This window comes from Narcine bancroftii, chromosome 1 (assembly GCF_036971445.1).
Source record: "Narcine bancroftii isolate sNarBan1 chromosome 1, sNarBan1.hap1, whole genome shotgun sequence".
NCBI classification, from domain to species: Eukaryota; Metazoa; Chordata; class Chondrichthyes; order Torpediniformes; family Narcinidae; genus Narcine; species Narcine bancroftii.
This window is the reverse complement of record NC_091469.1, coordinates 196,511,863-196,528,952: the sequence shown is the minus strand read 5'-3', so window position 1 is coordinate 196,528,952 and position 17,090 is coordinate 196,511,863. Positions and strand designations below refer to the sequence as shown.

The 17,090-nt window shown below is 40.3% G+C and overlaps 1 protein-coding gene across 5 annotated transcripts in view; it reads left to right on the top strand.

Moving 5' to 3' along the window:
* Window positions 1-6,758: 6,758 nt before the first annotated feature.
* gsna (gelsolin a) overlaps window positions 6,759-17,090 on the top strand; it is a 65,824-nt gene continuing 55,492 nt past the window's right edge. For 2 of the 5 annotated variants that reach the window (XM_069887435.1, XM_069887428.1), the window contains exon 1: window positions 6,760-6,865. The gene's annotated coding sequence lies outside the window, so the exon portion shown is untranslated. Of the gene's footprint in view, window positions 6,866-7,449; window positions 7,516-7,728; window positions 7,751-17,090 lie in introns of those variants that run through there. The other 3 variants (XM_069887409.1, XM_069887399.1, XM_069887420.1) reach the window with 3 other exon arrangements.

Genomic DNA, 17,090 nt, shown 5'->3' with positions numbered 1-17,090 from the left:
CAAGACAGACTCTGGCAATTAGCTGAGGAGGAACAGAATTCACATCCACCTGACACAAGATGTGATGAACCAGAAAGCTTTAATACAAGAAAAGCCTGCAACACCAATACCAAGTGAGATTTCAAGTGAAGAGACCACAACCACTAATACGAAAACATCAACTCAGCAGTTGGTAGGTGAAGCTCAACAAGCTACATCACCTACACATGTACCACCAACACAGAGCCCAATGGTCGCAGCCAAATCCACAAGATGGCGAAGCAACATACTGCCGCCAGTGCGATATCGGTAAGAACTATTTAAAAATAGTTGTGTAAGTAAACAAGTGTACAAGTTCAGTTACTTCAGTTGCACTGGAAAGAAAGTGATAAAGAACACTAATTTTTTCTTTATCTTGAGAAGGACAGATGTTAAATAGTCAGGATAATGTGAACTGTTTTGTAACTGTGTTACAAGAATACACCCTTCTTACTGTAGTAACTAGTGCAGCACTGTGGAGTGCATAGGAGTGTGAAGAGTTTCCTGAAATGGTGGAAGGCATTGTCACATTTGTGGCCCGAAATGTGAAGTTAATAAAACATCGAACACAAGTTTTATCAGGTAAACTTCTCCGAGTCTTTATTCTCCAGTTTCCTTTGTTCTCCTGCTTGTGCTCTTATCTCCCTCTCATACCACGTGACTTCCGGTACGTCTCATACATATTCATTATCATGACATCCCTCCTTTAATCAGAAATAAACTTTACCTTCACTTACCAATATCCCTTGGAAACTTACAAACATCGTAACTAATGGTAATACTATAACTCAACTACATAAAATTTACTTCCTACAGCACTCATACATGCACTTTATGATATAAGATTAAAATACTGTCCCAAAGTTCTTATTAAAACTATGGCACAAAGTCTTCGTATCGTTTGGGCGCTTTCCGGTTTCGTTTCGGCCTACCTGCGATATTATAGTCGCTTCTCGGTTGTTCACTCTCAGCGTCGGAAATACTGCTCGACACGGATTCGGGTGTTTCTGGCGCTCTAGTCACTTCATCAGGAGTGCTGGTAAATGCCTCTGGAACATCATCAGGTCTCTCAGTTTCAGCATCTCGTATTGGCCTTTCAACCTCTTCGCTCGATGTATCTCTGGACTGGTACCTTTTTACACCTGATACATTTCTCTTATACAGGACTCCAGTCGGAGACTTGACTGTCACCATACTGCCACTTCTGGATACGACAGTATAGGGTTGATGGTAATAAGGTGTGTCCAGCTTACCACCAGTTTCATGCCTCACTAGAACATTATCTCCTGGCATGATGTCTGAGTGCTTGGCTCCACGTTTCGAATCTGTGTACAGCTTTGCTGCACCTTTCTTTTCAGCATCGTGGTCCCTCATCTCCTGGTCGTCTCGGATTTCCTTTATTTCTGGCATTTTTGTGCGGATTTTTCTCCCAAAAAATGCTTCTGCAGAACTTTTTCCAGTGGTTGCATGAGGCGTTGCTCGATAGACAGCCACATAAGATAGCAATGCTTCTCGCCAATTTTGTCCTTCTGCGTGTGCAATCCTCAATCGTTTTTCAATGGACTGATTTTGTTCTCTACTTCTCCGTTGGCTTGCGGCCATTTCGGAGTTACTTTATGATGGTGGATACCTGTGGTCCTCACGTATTCTGCAAATGTCTCTGAAATGAATTGTGGACCATTGTCAGAGTATAATGTAACAGGTAATCCATATCTTGCGAATATCTCTGCTAATGCTTGTATTGTTTTTTCAGTGGTTGTGGACTTCAACACCACGTACTCATAGTATCTGCTGTAGTAATCTATCACTACCATAATTGATTCACCCGTCGGTAAAGGTCCAAGAAAATCAACAGCTACGTCGATCCATGGTCCTGTCGGGAGTTGCGTACTCCGGATCGGTTCTGGCGGATTACTCCTACTTGTGATTTGACATCCGTGACAAGTTTTAACAAATTTCTCTGCGTCTTTATCACAACCTGGCCACCATACCTTGGTCCTGAGGTTTTGCTTGGTACCAACAATACCTAGGTGTCCTTCATGCGCTAAGGATACGATCTTCGGTCTCAATCTTTGCGGTATCACCAATCTGCAACCTCTTAATACACACTGTCCGATGGAACAAAGTTCGTCTCTAATGGGAATGTAAGCCTTGTGAGTACACTTGTCCCACTGTCCACTCTGTATGCATTCTCTTACTTCCATGAGTTCTGCATCACGTTCAGATTCTCTCTCGACTTCCTTCGTAGTCACAGCTATCGGTGTCGACTGAATAGCTACGAAGCGTACAAAGCTCTCTGTTTCTGTTCCCAATTCTGACTTGGATTGTGGACCACCATCCTTCACCAATCTGGACAGCAGATCAGCAATGTTTGTTTTCCCTGCAATGTGGATTACTTTATATTTGTAGGGTTGTAGTCTGAATACCCATCTCTCTATTCTGGCACATGGTTTGAATCGAGGTGCACAGATCACCTCTAATGGTTTATGATCTGTGATGAGTTCAAATTCAATGCCGTATAAATATGCATGGAACCGCTCACAGGCCCATACAAGTCCGAGTGCTTCTTTCTCTGTCTGAGAGTATCTTCTTTCTACATCTGATAACAATCTGCTGGCATAGGCAATGATTCTTGGTCCTCCATCATGCATCTGGACCAACACGGCTCCTAAACCAACCGGGCTGGCATCCGCTATGACTTTGGTTGATGCCGCCGAATCGTAATATCCAAGAGTTTTTGCATCTGTCAGGCTTTGCTTCAGCGCTGTGAACGCTTTCTTCTGCTCAGATCCAAAATGAAATGCTACACCTTTCCTGGTTAGTTTCCTTAGTGGTTCTGCCACTGTAGCGAAATTAGGAATGAACTTTGCACAAAAATTGACCAATCCCAGGAAACTCCTCACCTCTGTTGCGTTCTGAGGTGCACGTGCCTCTGCAATAGCTTTCACCTTGGCCTCTGCAGGGTTTAGTCCTTCCCGTGTAAGTCTGTGTCCCATGAAGTCCATTTCTGACACACCGAACTGGCACTTGTTTCCATTCACGGTAAGGCCTGCCTCCTGTAGTCTAGATAGTACATGCCTCAACCGTTTGTCATGCTCTTCCTTCGTTGGTGCATGGACTATGATGTCGTCAGAAATGTTGGCAACTCCAGGAATGCCTTGAATCACTCGATGGATTTCATACTGGTAGATCTCCGAAGCTGCATTAATTCCAAACGATAGTCTCTTGTAACGATACAATCCACAGTGAGTCACAAATGTTGTTACATCTCGGGAACCTGGATCCAGCTCTAATTGATGATAGCCCCATTTCAGATCAATTTTTGAGATTACCTTGCTGATAGTTAGTTCTTGAAGTATTTCCTCCACTGTTGGTATAGGGTGTCGTTCTCTAATTATAGCTTCATTGGCCATTCTCATGTCAACACATAGTCTTATGTCACCCTTTGGTTTGGGCACAATCACTACTGGGCTAACCCATTGTGTCGAATGTTCCACCGGTTCAATAATGTCTTGTTCGATCAATTCTTTAATTTTGGCTTCGACTTTCCCATGAAGTCCAAACGGAGTTCGGCGCATTGGTTGTGCCTTGGGTTTGACCATTTCATCTACCGCTAGCTTCAGTTGTTGACCTTTCAGCTTTCCTACTCCTTGGAAGACTGCGGGGAATTCTTGCTTCATATCCTCGTATGACTGAATTGAATTGACACAAGCTCCAATATGAAGTATTGCCAGGTCTTGCACTGTGCTTCTACTCAGCAATGGTTCTCCCCTCTCTTCTATGACCATAAACTCTGCTTCGGTGTACTTATCTCCAGCTTCAACAGTTGCAGTAAAACATCCAATGGTCTGCAATGGCTTGGTTACTGTGTATGGATACAGTTTCTTGGAACACTTCTTTGAGGTACAGATGATCTTTTTCCTTTTCAACTTCTCCCATAAATGTCGATCAATCACATTACTGTCACTGCCTGAGTCTACAATGACCTGCACTGTCACTCCACCAATGATCACTGGGACCTTCTCATGATGTACATCATTCAACGTAAATTGGTAACAACTCTGTCCCTCCTGGGCATCATCATCGTCACCGTCTATCCGGCGAATGGTATCTTTCTTTCCAGGATTCTTTCCTTTCCCCCAGGCTTTGCCTTTGGAAGTTGTACTCTTCCTCTTCTGGTCTGCATTGGACTTGCTTTTGCACTTCTTTGCAAAGTGGTCCTTACCTCCACACTTTCTGCAAACTTTGCCTTTGGCCGGGCAATATGGGTCTTTTCCAAAGTGACCTCGGTTTCCACATCGATAACACTCCACGTCCTGTGTCAACGTATATCTTGGCTGGTTATGGCGATGTGAGAGCCTCTTAATTTGCTGGCTTGAGTTGTCTTTCAGGGTGATGATATGAAATTGCCCTTCAACAGCCTCTAATGCAGCAGCAATGGTTAAAGCATCGGTGAGTTCCAACTCACTCCCTCTTTCCAGTAGACGTCTTCTGAGTTTATCTGATCTGCAGTGCTGTACGACTTGATCCAGTAATTGGTTGTCCAAATCAGCTGGCATGTAATTGCATCCAACAGCTAGCTGGCGTAGTCTCGTCACGTACTGAGCAATTGTCTGGCCATCTTCTTGTCTCGTTCTCCGAAACAAATGGCGTTGAAATGTAGCATTCGGTGTCACTACATAGTGTGCATTTAATGCATCTACCGCTTTCCGGTACTCATCCTTTCTTCCAGTTTTCAAAAGTGTCTTAAATGTTTCCCGAACAGCGGGACCAGCAGTGAAAAGAAGTAACGCCCTTCTCTGCGCTTTTTGTTCAACCGTACCGGTATCTAGAAATAGGCCACGACTGTCGGCGTAGGATTCAAATTCTTCCAGCCATGCCTTCCACTTCACACTTACAGTGCTTGCATCACCCGTTGGGTCAAAATGAGCAATTCCACTATGTGTTAGAAAGTCACCGTCTGCTCCAGCCATGAGGAAATATTCCAGCCCCAAAAGTACTGAAGCAAAGAGAAAATTCTTATCACCTTGAAGTTGTCTGTAATCCTCTGTAATCTTGTTTAGTCTTTAATTTTCTTCAAGCTTCTTCCATCCTCGTCGCCAATGTCACATTTGTGGCCCGAAATGTGAAGTTAATAAAACATCGAACACAAGTTTTATCAGGTAAACTTCTCCGAGTCTTTATTCTCCAGTTTCCTTTGTTCTCCTGCTTGTGCTCTTATCTCCCTCTCCTACCACGTGACTTCTGGTACATATTCATTATCATGACAGGCATCAATAAGTAAAGTCTCTTTTGTTATTTGAATCTTGCATCGCTAAGTTATTTACTAAGCCTCCCAAAGTAACACAGGGACATAACAGTCATTATTTCAAGCCCAACCCCTTCATGAGGATTTCAATTCCACTGGAGGTCCATTTTTAATTTTCTGCCTCATTCACCCTGCTGGCCCTCAGTCCCTTTTCCAACAATTTCATTGCTGAAGAAAGCCTTCTACTTTGACCAAGTCTTTGGTGACCTGGGTCAGCATCTTCTTTGTGATTTGATTTTTTTTTTAAAAACTTTATTTATTCGTTCAAAAAGCAAATAATATATGACATATACAGCAATTAAACATGACCATGAACGTTTTTATATATATATATATATTTATATATATATATATATAAAAAGAAAAGAATCCCCCCCTTCAGCCAACTCTCCTAAGGAGAGCCATTAAAAAAGAATATTAAAGTTAAATATACATATTAAAATCTAGTCAATATAAATTGAAATGTAAATATTCTGAGTATAACAGCCACTTATTAATAAAAAAATTATAATTATCATGCGAAACATATGTAATTTTTTCCATTATTCTAATTTCATCTCATTTCCTTTGTGATTTGATGAGAAATTTTTTGTTCAATACCCTTGTAGGATGTGTCCTGTGGCTTTTTGTTGCATTGAAGTTCTCTTGCTTTTTTTTGGGTTAAGATATTCCAAACTATTGCACAATAACAAATTAATGTTCCCTTTGTATTAAACCGATATTCAGCAATCTTGATTATAAATTGAGAAGAAGCAGAAAACAAATATGATCACCTTGATGAGTAGTGGGAAAGTATCCTTTCTCAGTACTTTCCTTGACCCTGTTTCTATTAACTACCAATCTGGAAAGCCGAGTTGCCAATTATTTTAAAGTCCATTCTATCGATTTTGTTATTCGTTTATGACGACAATCAATCATGAAAAAAGTTTTATGTGAATCAATCTGAGTAATGAACTTTAAACATTCAGCATGGTGGCCCTCTTTGCCATTTAAATTGAGCCCGCAGATCATTTCAGACAGGGGCTAGACTAACTTGCACAGAAAAGAGGGGTGTCTGAAAAGGGTTGTTTCATCATGTCACTTGAGCGATATCTTGGACATTTAAAACGTTTGACCTCACCACGACCATTGCAAGCGTTCTCAAAGGGACCGAGTCTGAAAGGCCACGGCCCCGGCATCTTTTAACATTCTTGTGTCCCATTCACTTCCTGTGCTCTTTCTTGTGTTCTTATTCTCTCTCTCAGCAAACTGGAATATTGCACAGGGAAGGATAGAGTGGAACTGTTTTGAAATGGATTTATTTTGGGAGGCCGCAAACTTTTGCCTGAAATCTGCAGGCTGCAGTTCCCGATGTAATTTCCTCCGCTCCGCACTGCCCCCCCCCCCCCCCCCCAGGGCGTCCTCGCTTGATTGACCGCTCAGGGACTGCAGAAAGGACTGAAAAGTGAGAGGGCGGGACTCTGCCGGCAGATCCGACTCCATCATCCATCAGGGGCGGCCAGATTGGGCTTGATCTCAGTTGCATGAGCTGGTTCTTGGGTAAGAGAGGCTGCGTGCTTTTTTCTCTCTCTCTCTCAACATCTATTGTATTAATGGTCGCCCCTCCTTGGCTTGCTTCATGCAGTCTGCGTTTCCTACCGCGAATTCCCGGGAATGCAAGGCGTGTGTTCCTGACCCAATCGGGGGGTTGAAATGCGAAACCATTGGGTGCCGAATCGGAGTTTCTGGCTCAACATCGACCCTTTCCCACACGCCAGAAAATAGGCGAGCGATGGCCCATTCGCGGACTATTTTAAAGCCGTTAATTTTGCAACTTTCCATATTTTATCGGTGGGCGTTGACCTGAGCTCACAACTTAAAATCGCCGCATTTCCCCCCCTGCAATTGTCTTTTAAATGGTTAAAGACTACTTTTAATGCATTTAAACTTTTTTAATGGTTGGTTAAAAAGTTGACCACTTTGAACGGTACCAGCAAAGTTTGTGGATCAGTGAATCCTTGGGCTGTGTGAGTCATTGGGAAGAATTGTCGATGACTAACTCTCAGTCGATGCAAGAATAATCTCCTTTAAACTGGCCGATCCCCCTCCCCTTTCATACTCGCGTTTCCATATTTGTTTCAAAGGAATTAATCGAGTGATTTGGGTGTGTCCGGCTGGCAAAATTCGCTCATCATTTATGATCCCGAACAGTGAGTTATTTTCCATGTTACGACCGTAATAACTCGATTGTGTAACGGCACTTACTCTCGAAGGCAATTGAACATAATAAACACCCAAATGTAATCCCCGAAACTTGAAGTTCCATTGACACGGTTGGAAAAAACATTTAGACACGGGAGACGGTGGAATTCCTGGCCACAGCCTGCGAGAGGAACGCAGCGGATCGAGCAACAGGAGGTGTCGACGTTGAGGGGTGGAACCCAGGTGCCAGAGCCAGGGAAGACGACTCGTGGAATAAGGGCCGGGTGGGAGAATTTGGGCGGGACCGTGGGGGATTGGTGAACCCGGGAGGGGTGAAGGATGACAGACGGGGGCAGTTGAATGGCCAGTCAAAAGGCAGGGAGGCGAGGAAACAAGGGGGTGAGGTGGAAGAGGAGCTGACAGGAAGGGTTGGAGTGATGGGTATAATGAGAAGGGGTGTTGGGGGAAGGACAGCTGTACCTGGATCTTGGGGGTGCAGAGTTCAGAAAGGGTGGGAAGTGGACAGAAATGGTTCAGGGGAGAAGGGAAGAGATGTTACCTGAAATTGGAAAGTTGTGCTCAGACAAAATCAGGAGTTTTTCCTTTAGTTGACATGAAGCTTCACTCTGGCAATGGAGAAGGCCAAGGACGGACAGGTTGGGGTGGGAATGGGAGGGGGAGTTGAAATGACAAGCGACCAGGAGCTTGGGATGTCCATTGTGGATAGAGCACAGATGCAGAGGAGGCAACGTTGGGAGTCCAAATGCAGTGGAGGAGGTGCAGGCGAATTGTTGCCCTCCCTGTAAGGATTATTAGGCCCACTCAGTATGACTCCCCTTCCATCCTCTCGTCTTGTCTCTCTTCCCCTTCGGTCTGGCAACTGTCTCTGTCATACTTCACTCTCCCCTCGTTCACTAATTTCCACCGTCTCCTGGCCATATTATTACCAGCTATCTTTCATTCTGGCCTGAAACCTCAGCCATTTTTTTTCTCCCACTCCTATTGAGTTCTTCCAGATTTCTTTGTCAAGAAGTTGTGTCATATTTGCTAAAACAATGGATGTTCCCTGATATTGCCTCTTTGTACTTGTCCCCAACAAATATTTTGTCACTGGTCCCAAATGGCTGTTTTCCTGTTTCAATAAAGTAATCATTTATTAGGGTTTCAGCCTGCTATTTATTTCCCCCTCAAGTTTCTGATGGTTTTAAAAAAAAAAAAATACTTGATGACAGGCTTTACTTTATTCTTCTGATGTTAAAGAAAGAGTCTCCGTGAAAGGGGTTGCCAAGTTGCCCTGGAAAATACCACCTATGGTATATTGAGTCAGTGTGGCAATCTTCCTTGTACACTGGCTCTTGCAATCCATTGCTGTTGTAAGTGTTCGTTTGAGGGTGCCATAGAGGTTAAATTTCTGAATTGGTAATTGATAATTAATCCGGATACTCCTGGTCAAATTTTACTGTGAAAGTATACTGATACTTTAATTAAAACCCTTAAAACATCTTATCATGAATAGATTTTCTATTTTAAGTTTCTCAGGAAAAGAAATCTGCTAATTTGGTTTGTGTGACAAGATCTCTCCAATGTGGCCCTCTTCAGAGACTACTAGGATGGGCAATTATCACTCCCAGGTGCTGTAAAACTGAATGCATTTGGGGACAGGAGTATAATTTTACATGCTTGTGTCATCTGCTGATTGGCAAAAACTAGTCTTGCCAAACATTAGCTGCAAAATAGGTGCAAAGTATGATCCCATTTTGATCCAGAGCACAGTTTCCTCTTCAAAATCTGAATCATTATCTCTGCTGAATGAAATGTACGGAGGAAGGGCGTAATGTGGAGCCCACCTCATTCGCATGATTGGATGTGATTCTGTCTTCATAAATCTCTTGAAGCAGGGGAATCTATTTTGTAAAAGTGCCATTTCTCCACCATTCTGTGGTGGAAGTATAATTGATCAATAACCCAGATAGCAAAATAAATTTATAAACTGCATTTTACAGTAAAATTGTACTTTGACTTGAAGCCTGTCAATCCACTCCACCCCCAAAATTCCCCATTCTTAATCTGAATGAGTCAATTTTATTGAACAGTCCATTGTTTCCTCAAGTTCCTTTATTTTAGTTCCTCCATTTTATTTTAAAAAAGAGAAAAATATAACTTTTAACTCCACATGGAAGTGGTTCTCAAAAATTTGAAGTCACTAACTTTCTGAATGGAGGCCAAGTTTTCTCATTATTCCAGTTTTAAAGAAGTTACACATTTGTCTGTAAAACTATTCTCATCCTCATTTATTTTACAGGAACATTCTAAAATCCTTTTTAAGGAGAAATATCTTTTAAAGCCAATCTCCCAGTTGCAAGTTTGTGTCTCAGGAAGATTGCATTAAATCAAATAATAACCTGTGAATTCAATTAATTATGATTGATAAACATGTTTAATTTGATGGGGCAGAATACATGTTGCACATTTAACTTTTTTAAAATAGTGTTATACTTTGGGAAGTGAGGTGAGTATCACTGCTGGACAACTGAATCTTTTCTGCAAAATTATTTAGACAGGATGAAATGTTAATGTCACATAATATATTATACCTATAGCTGGTATAAGTGGAGTTTAGTTTGCTGGTATTCCAAAAAAGGGATTCTTTATGTCGGGAGAGGAAGTTGTGGAAAGTTGACTTTGAACACAGAGAAAGCAGAAATGTTACTTCAATAAATTGGTTTTTTACATCTGTTCATAACTGGGGAAGTGGAGATGAACCTTTCCTAATGAAATATTGTGGCCTGAGAGGTTGACTGTTCTTTGCCATATGTGGATGCTGCCTGATCCACTGAATTTCTCCAACATTTTGAGAGTCTTTTGCCTTTTGAACATTCCAGCAACTTGAGTGCTTTTTTTGTATATGCACACAGATGTTTCTAATTATTGAAGCCTTGTTGAATAGGTATACCGAGGATAGGATAATTGTTTAGGAATTTGCCTGTTGGTTAGAAAACTGCATCAATCTGAATTGGCATCAGATTCCAAAATATTGTTTGATATTTCACTTGAAACTGCTGGTGTTTAAATTTTCTTAGTTTCTGAATTAGTAGGCGGAGAAAGTAAAGGGGCCATAAATCACTTGAATAGTGCAAGAACACAGCACAAATGGAAGCACATGCACTTCAAATATAGGCTCTTCTCCCTGGCATGTCACTGATAATCGTACCTATCATTTCTAATCCCACTTACCAGGTCCACAACCTTCAACATCTTGTGATTCATGTGCTCGTGTAGTTGAGGCTTCCTGCCTCCACCACGCTCTTGGACAGTGCATTCAGCTTTGCTGCCACCCACTTCCTTGGATCACTTCCAAACCCCTTGCTCTGTACCATAAACCTATGCCCTCTGTATTTGGACTGGTCTGGTATGGTAAAGTTTGCACTGTCTCCCCCATCAGTGCCTCTCATAGTTTTGTACTCCTCCTGTCAGGTGGCCATCTTGTCTCTCATCCTCCTTTTTCAGGGGAATATAAACCTAGCTCCTCAGAACTGAAATGCTGTAAGCTAAGTGAATCTCCTCTCCAGTGCAGCTTTGTTCTCCTTTTAGTGGTGCCCAAAACTGTATACTAGCTGTGTCCTTACTGATTGTAAAATGTTATAAATGACGACTATCACCTCTGTAATATGTGTGAGCAAAATGGAAATTTTTCGGTGGGTGACTCCAGCCTGAGAGGTGGTAATTGGTGAGGAGGATGGTGGCAGTAGGTTGTAGAATGAGTGGGTGTTCTGAAATAAGGGGTGAGATATTTTGAAAGACAGCATATTGACCATGAAGGTAAAGGGGACCCTGGGCTTAATAAATGGAGGCAGAGGATGAAAGCAGAAGTTGGGTTGATGCTGCCCAATTACTCATTCCACAGCTGAAGTATGGAGTTCAGCTGTGGTTACTACACCAGGATGGAGGTGAAGATTCCAGAGAAAAAGGTAAAAAAAAAACCTGGGCTGGATCCATGGATGATAGAGCAATTTTTGTCAAAGTTGGGCTTGTTTTGATGGAGGGAAGAGACTTGCTGAAGGGTAGAAAAATCAACATTTCCAAGTCCAGCAGATGTTTTAAGGACTATGCAATGAGTTGAAAGTTGATGAAAGATTAAAAAATAGAAATGGGCAAAGAAACTTCCATGCAAAGGGTATTTAGAATTAGAATTTCCTGCCTTCAGTTTCATCGAAATATTCTGTCAGGCCTTCAAGAAGGGAATATGATGGCTACTTGATGGGAACTAACTTGCAGAGAAATGGGACTGGATTTCCTTGGAGGAAGACAGTATGGATTTGATGAGCTAACAGGTCATTTTCAACATGACTATGATTCCATTTCCGTCCCTCTTTTTATTCACTCCCATTCATAACCTCCTCTCTAAATTCTTGTGTAGAATCCAGCTTTAACTGCATTCAAATTGGATGTAAATGGAGCACACCATTTGGATTGATTACTTTGGCAAATCCAGATATTTTCCTCTTTGTTTATTCATGTAATTTGTCTAAATACCTTGAACACTTGGAGGGGGTGAAAAGACTTCCTCTGCACAAAAGGTTGTCTTTTTAATAGCACTATTTACAGTTTTTAAAAAAACGTTGCAGAGAACCCAGAAACAAATGGAATGCTTTTTTCATTTTGTTTTGGGGGGGGGGGGGTTTACCAAAGGAGATGGAGTTTTTTTTCTCATTCACATTCTGCAATTAATTGGATACAATTAAAAGGAGATGGAGTTTTTTTTTCTCATTCACATTCTGCAATTAATTGGACACACCTGCACCACCATCCCAGATGACTGCTCTACGTAGCATATTGGTTAATTGGATAAAGCTCCTTCAGACTTGAAAGAGACTTGAGTAATGCTGTTCAAATTCAGTAGATATCGTCAAAACACAATACCGGAGAAACTCGGCTGGCCAAACAGTTTCCTTTATATAACAAAGATAAAAATATGTCACGGCCATTTTAGGTTTGAGCCCTTCATCAAGGTATGGTATACTCCTGCAGGTACAGGTGTTGCCCCCTGCAGTAGGCTGACAGTACACTCCTGCAGGTACAGGTGTTTCCCCCTGCAGTAGACTGACGGTACACTCCTGCAGGTACAGGTGTTGCCCCCTGCAGTAGGCCGACGGTACACTCCTGCAGGTACAGTTGTTATCCCCTGCAGTAGGCCGGTGGTGTACCACCACACAGGTTTGTTTGCTGTATATGTTTTGGTTGTAGTGAAGTAGGTGGAAAGAAAGTAATGAAAATACACCTGTGACTTGTCCTGCATATCCCTGGATTCCAATCTCCTCTCGAGACTACCCTTGCCCTTGCTTATTGAAACTGGACTTGAAAGTAAATTTCAAACAATTGAGCACGAATTATCAATTTAAAAATTTTGCATTGCTATGGCAGCTCCTGGCATGGCAGATGGAGATGATATTAGTAAATTGGGTTTGAGGGGTGGAGGAACCTTCTTATTTATAACGTAATACAGACTGGTCGGGTGAAAAGAAAATTGCAGAGCATGATGAGTCCAACTGAGCCATCATGGCAGAGCTGGTTTGCACATGGAGTAATGCAGGAAAATCCCACTTTTTGCCCGAAGATCTCAAAACATTTACCAGCTTTAATGGTGTTCAACTTGTGCCATTTTTATAGAAGTTGCTTCCACCATCCACTGTGTTCCAAATTCTCTCTCCACTGCAATGTCAGGGTAAAGGGAGGAGATGGGGCCTTCTCCCTTGTTTAAATAGGTGGCTTCCTGTCATTGGCAAATGTTCTATTTTTCTTTGTTAATAGTTTTGAACCCCTCTGAGTTTTCCCTTTAACTACCATGTGCTTCAGTTTCACCATGCTTGAAATCTCCCATTGTAGGGCCCAGTCTCGTAGACTTGTTTTCCTCCAAAGCTACAGGGACCAATTGGAAAGTTGAAGAAAAAAAACTTAAAGGATGCACCTGGGTAATGGAATATAGCTGTTAGCTTTTTGATGGTGCCACGTTTTCCTGTACTCTGAAAAATTAATGGCCTTATTACATTTTGGCAAAAGAGTTCAACATTAGAATAAGTGCTTCCCCCACACGTGGACTTTTAAAATTAACTGACTGTTATAAGTGGGGGGGATACCCAGACCAAGGTAGGGGGAAACATGTCCGAGGTAAGCCACTGTACATCTCTAGTGAAGAGTTCTTACCAAGAGTGATTTGGAACAAGTTAATTTGATGCCAGTTGGACATAAAATGCAAACTTGATGGAAAGATGATATTGGAAGTTTATCACTGGAGGGGGAAATGATTTTTAAAAATTTCAGTGCAATAAATTGGCATTAACTTGAGAGTTGCAATTCTACGGAGTGCCCAATGGACAAGCACCAGCTTTATGCTTCATTGATGTGTAACTCCTCTTTATGCACCCATTATATTTTTTTTAACTTTATTTAAGATTTTATAACATGAATAAAATATAAGATTAGATTAAAAAAAATTAAGAATAAGATAATGGAATTACAATACAGCATCAGTAATCTAAATAAACTATACCCCCCCAATAATTATTACACAACATTAATAACCCAACTCAAATTAGTCCAACCCCCCTTCCCACCCCAAAATAAAGAGTGAAGAATTAATAAAGTTAGTAATAAATGTAAGAAAAAAACCCACTTACAAAAAAAAACAAAAACATAACAGATTAAAATACTAACAAAAAGAAAAGTAATTAATACTAAGATATCACACTTAAAAACATATTTAAATCAAACTTAAATGCATATATTTAACAAACGGAGTCAAGATAAAACATGTATTTAACTCAAACTTAATATAAAAAAATTAGTAATATTATCTATCAAAAATTCTTAAACAATAATCAATTCTTAAAAAAGAATTGTAGCATGAAAAAAAGATGAAAAAAAAACTTTCTCTATAGAAATAAACCTTCACCAAATATCAACTAACTTCACATCTATCATCATATTAGTCACATAAACCACCATCTTAAAACAAAATTCAAACCTCATTAAGCATTGTACAATTCAATTTTAGTACTCTTCCACCATTTTTCCCTTTTACTCTTGAATACTTATCCAATAAAAGCTCCAATACCACATTTAAATATCCCCAATCATTACATTAAAATTCACATATCCAAATATTAAAAACACATCTACAACAAAAACTATATCTTTAACAAATGGAGCATAAACCACAAACAAAATTCAAGCCTCATTAAGAATTGTACAATTCAATTTATAACTTTCGCCATTATTCCCTTCGTTCTATAACTAAAATAATAAAATAATATACACCAGAATTACCACTCCTTTCACCTTGAAGTTAAAGAAAGAATGAAAAGCTTATCCATCCCATTCACATTTAAATTTCAAATATTCCTTATCTACTAAATAAACTTTACCAAAAAAAACCACATCAACTTTTAATTTTTTAAACAATCAAATACTTTCTTATGCTTAATAAAGTTATTAAAATTGTAAATATTAAAAAAAAACAAATTTAAATTTAAACACTACTTAAAAAAACACAAAAAAAAGAGAAGGAGAAAAAAAGGAAAGAAAGAAAAAAAAACACCCCTCCCCTTATCCCCTCCTAGAACTACAAAAAAAAGAAAAAAAAATATTTTAAAAAAATTTTAAAAATAGAAAAAATACCTTCACTCCTCAATCCAAAAATTAATAAGAAAAAAAAACCAGGCAGGAGGCAACTGCTACCTCCTCCTGGGTCAACCGCTCATTGCGGTAAGTCCCACAAAATATTGGGTGTGAGATAACTCGCACGTAGCTGATGACTTCTGGAAAATAGTGCCCACCCAGCTCCCTCTCCCAACTCACGTTTCACTTAAACTATCATCATTATTTAAAATTTTCTCAAAGAAAAAAAAATTCTTTTCATTATTATTTTTTTAATCAACTTTATCACTTCGACCACCATTATTTCTATTTCTCCTTGGAATTCGATTCCCATCTTGTGTCTCCACTTTCTTTGGGGACCGTGGAGGACTACATCTTTCCTGAAATTGTGTAATTGGTAATGATTGAGCAAAATCCATGGCTTCCTTAGGATCATCAAAAAATTTTGGTTGGTAACCATCTTGAAAAATCTTCAATACCGCAGGATATCTAAATGTTGCTTTATAACCTTTTTTCCACAACACTTCTTTCACAAAATTAAATTCACGTCGTTGAGACATAACTTCTTGACTCAAATCCGGATTTAAAAAAACACAATAATTCTGAACCATCAAAGGAGATCTTCTTTGTTGTGCACTTCTTATGGCCACACGCAAAATTGTCTCTCTATCATAATTTAAACAATGAACCAAAACAGGTCGTGGCTTTTGTCCAAAAGAAGGCTTTCTTCTCAAAGCTCTATGAGCACGTTCCAGTATTAAGCCTTCCGGGAACTTATCTTGTCCTAATACTTGTGGAATCCACTCAGTAAAAAATTTTCTTGGATCTGATCCTTCCATATCTTCTGGTAAACCAACAATTTTTATATTATTCCGTCTGAATTGATTCTCCAAATAATCAACCTTTTTCACTAAATTTTTATTCTGAATTTGTAAAGTTTCAATTGTTTTATTGACATCTTGTAATTGATCTTATACCTCAACTAAACCTTGGTCACAAAAATCAAGTCTTTCACTCGTTTTAAGCTTAAAAGCTCCATAATCAGCCATCTATTGAATATTAATATCCACCAAGGTATTAAGTTTAGTATCAAGTTGATCTAAAGTTTTAGCAAATTCTTTCAATGTAATAGCTAACTTAGTTTCAAGACTCTTAAGAAGCTTATCCACTGAAGTAGATTCAGACACAATAGGGACCTGTTGTTTCTGAATAGCCAAAAGGTCTTGTATTCCCTCCCTTAATTTAACTGCTTTTCTTGCAGTGTGACTTCGTGTAGAAACCCCTGCCATAACCTCCCCAGTAATATCTGGAGGTTGATGGCGAGGGTTATCCCCAAGCCATATTCTGTCAAGCATCTCTGACACATTGAAGTCTGTAGAAATCTTCATTTCAGGTGGTGCACTTCGCAGTGCCACCGCTGCATCAGTCAGTGGACGTCCCTTTAACTGCAAACCTTCAGCTGGCGGCTTCCCAGCTGTTTCAGCTGTCAAAGGCTCTGTAACAGCGCTCATAGCGGGTGTTGATTGAAATACACGCGCCCGGCTAGCCCTTTGTTCTAAGGGTTGCCAGGCGCCATTTTTAAAGAGCCCTTCTGGCAAAGAATGGAGCTCCGCTGCTGATTCCTGTGCTTCTCCTCCTGGATCCATTCCACTCTGAGTCCTGGCTTCTTGTAAACAGGTAGGCTCTGATATCTTCGGAAAATGTAATTTCTTAATGATCTGTTGCCATTTTTTCTTGCTTTTTTTCAACAATTGTACCATTGGAAACTAATTTAACAGCTCTAACTATATCTAACCTTTAAAAGATTTTAACGGGCATTTAAAGACAAAACAATGCCAAAGAGTCGGGAGAGGGCTGGAAGGCACGTCTATTTCTTACGCCAGCTTGCCATGCCTCCACCCATTATTTTAATGTTCATTTTCTTGGCAAG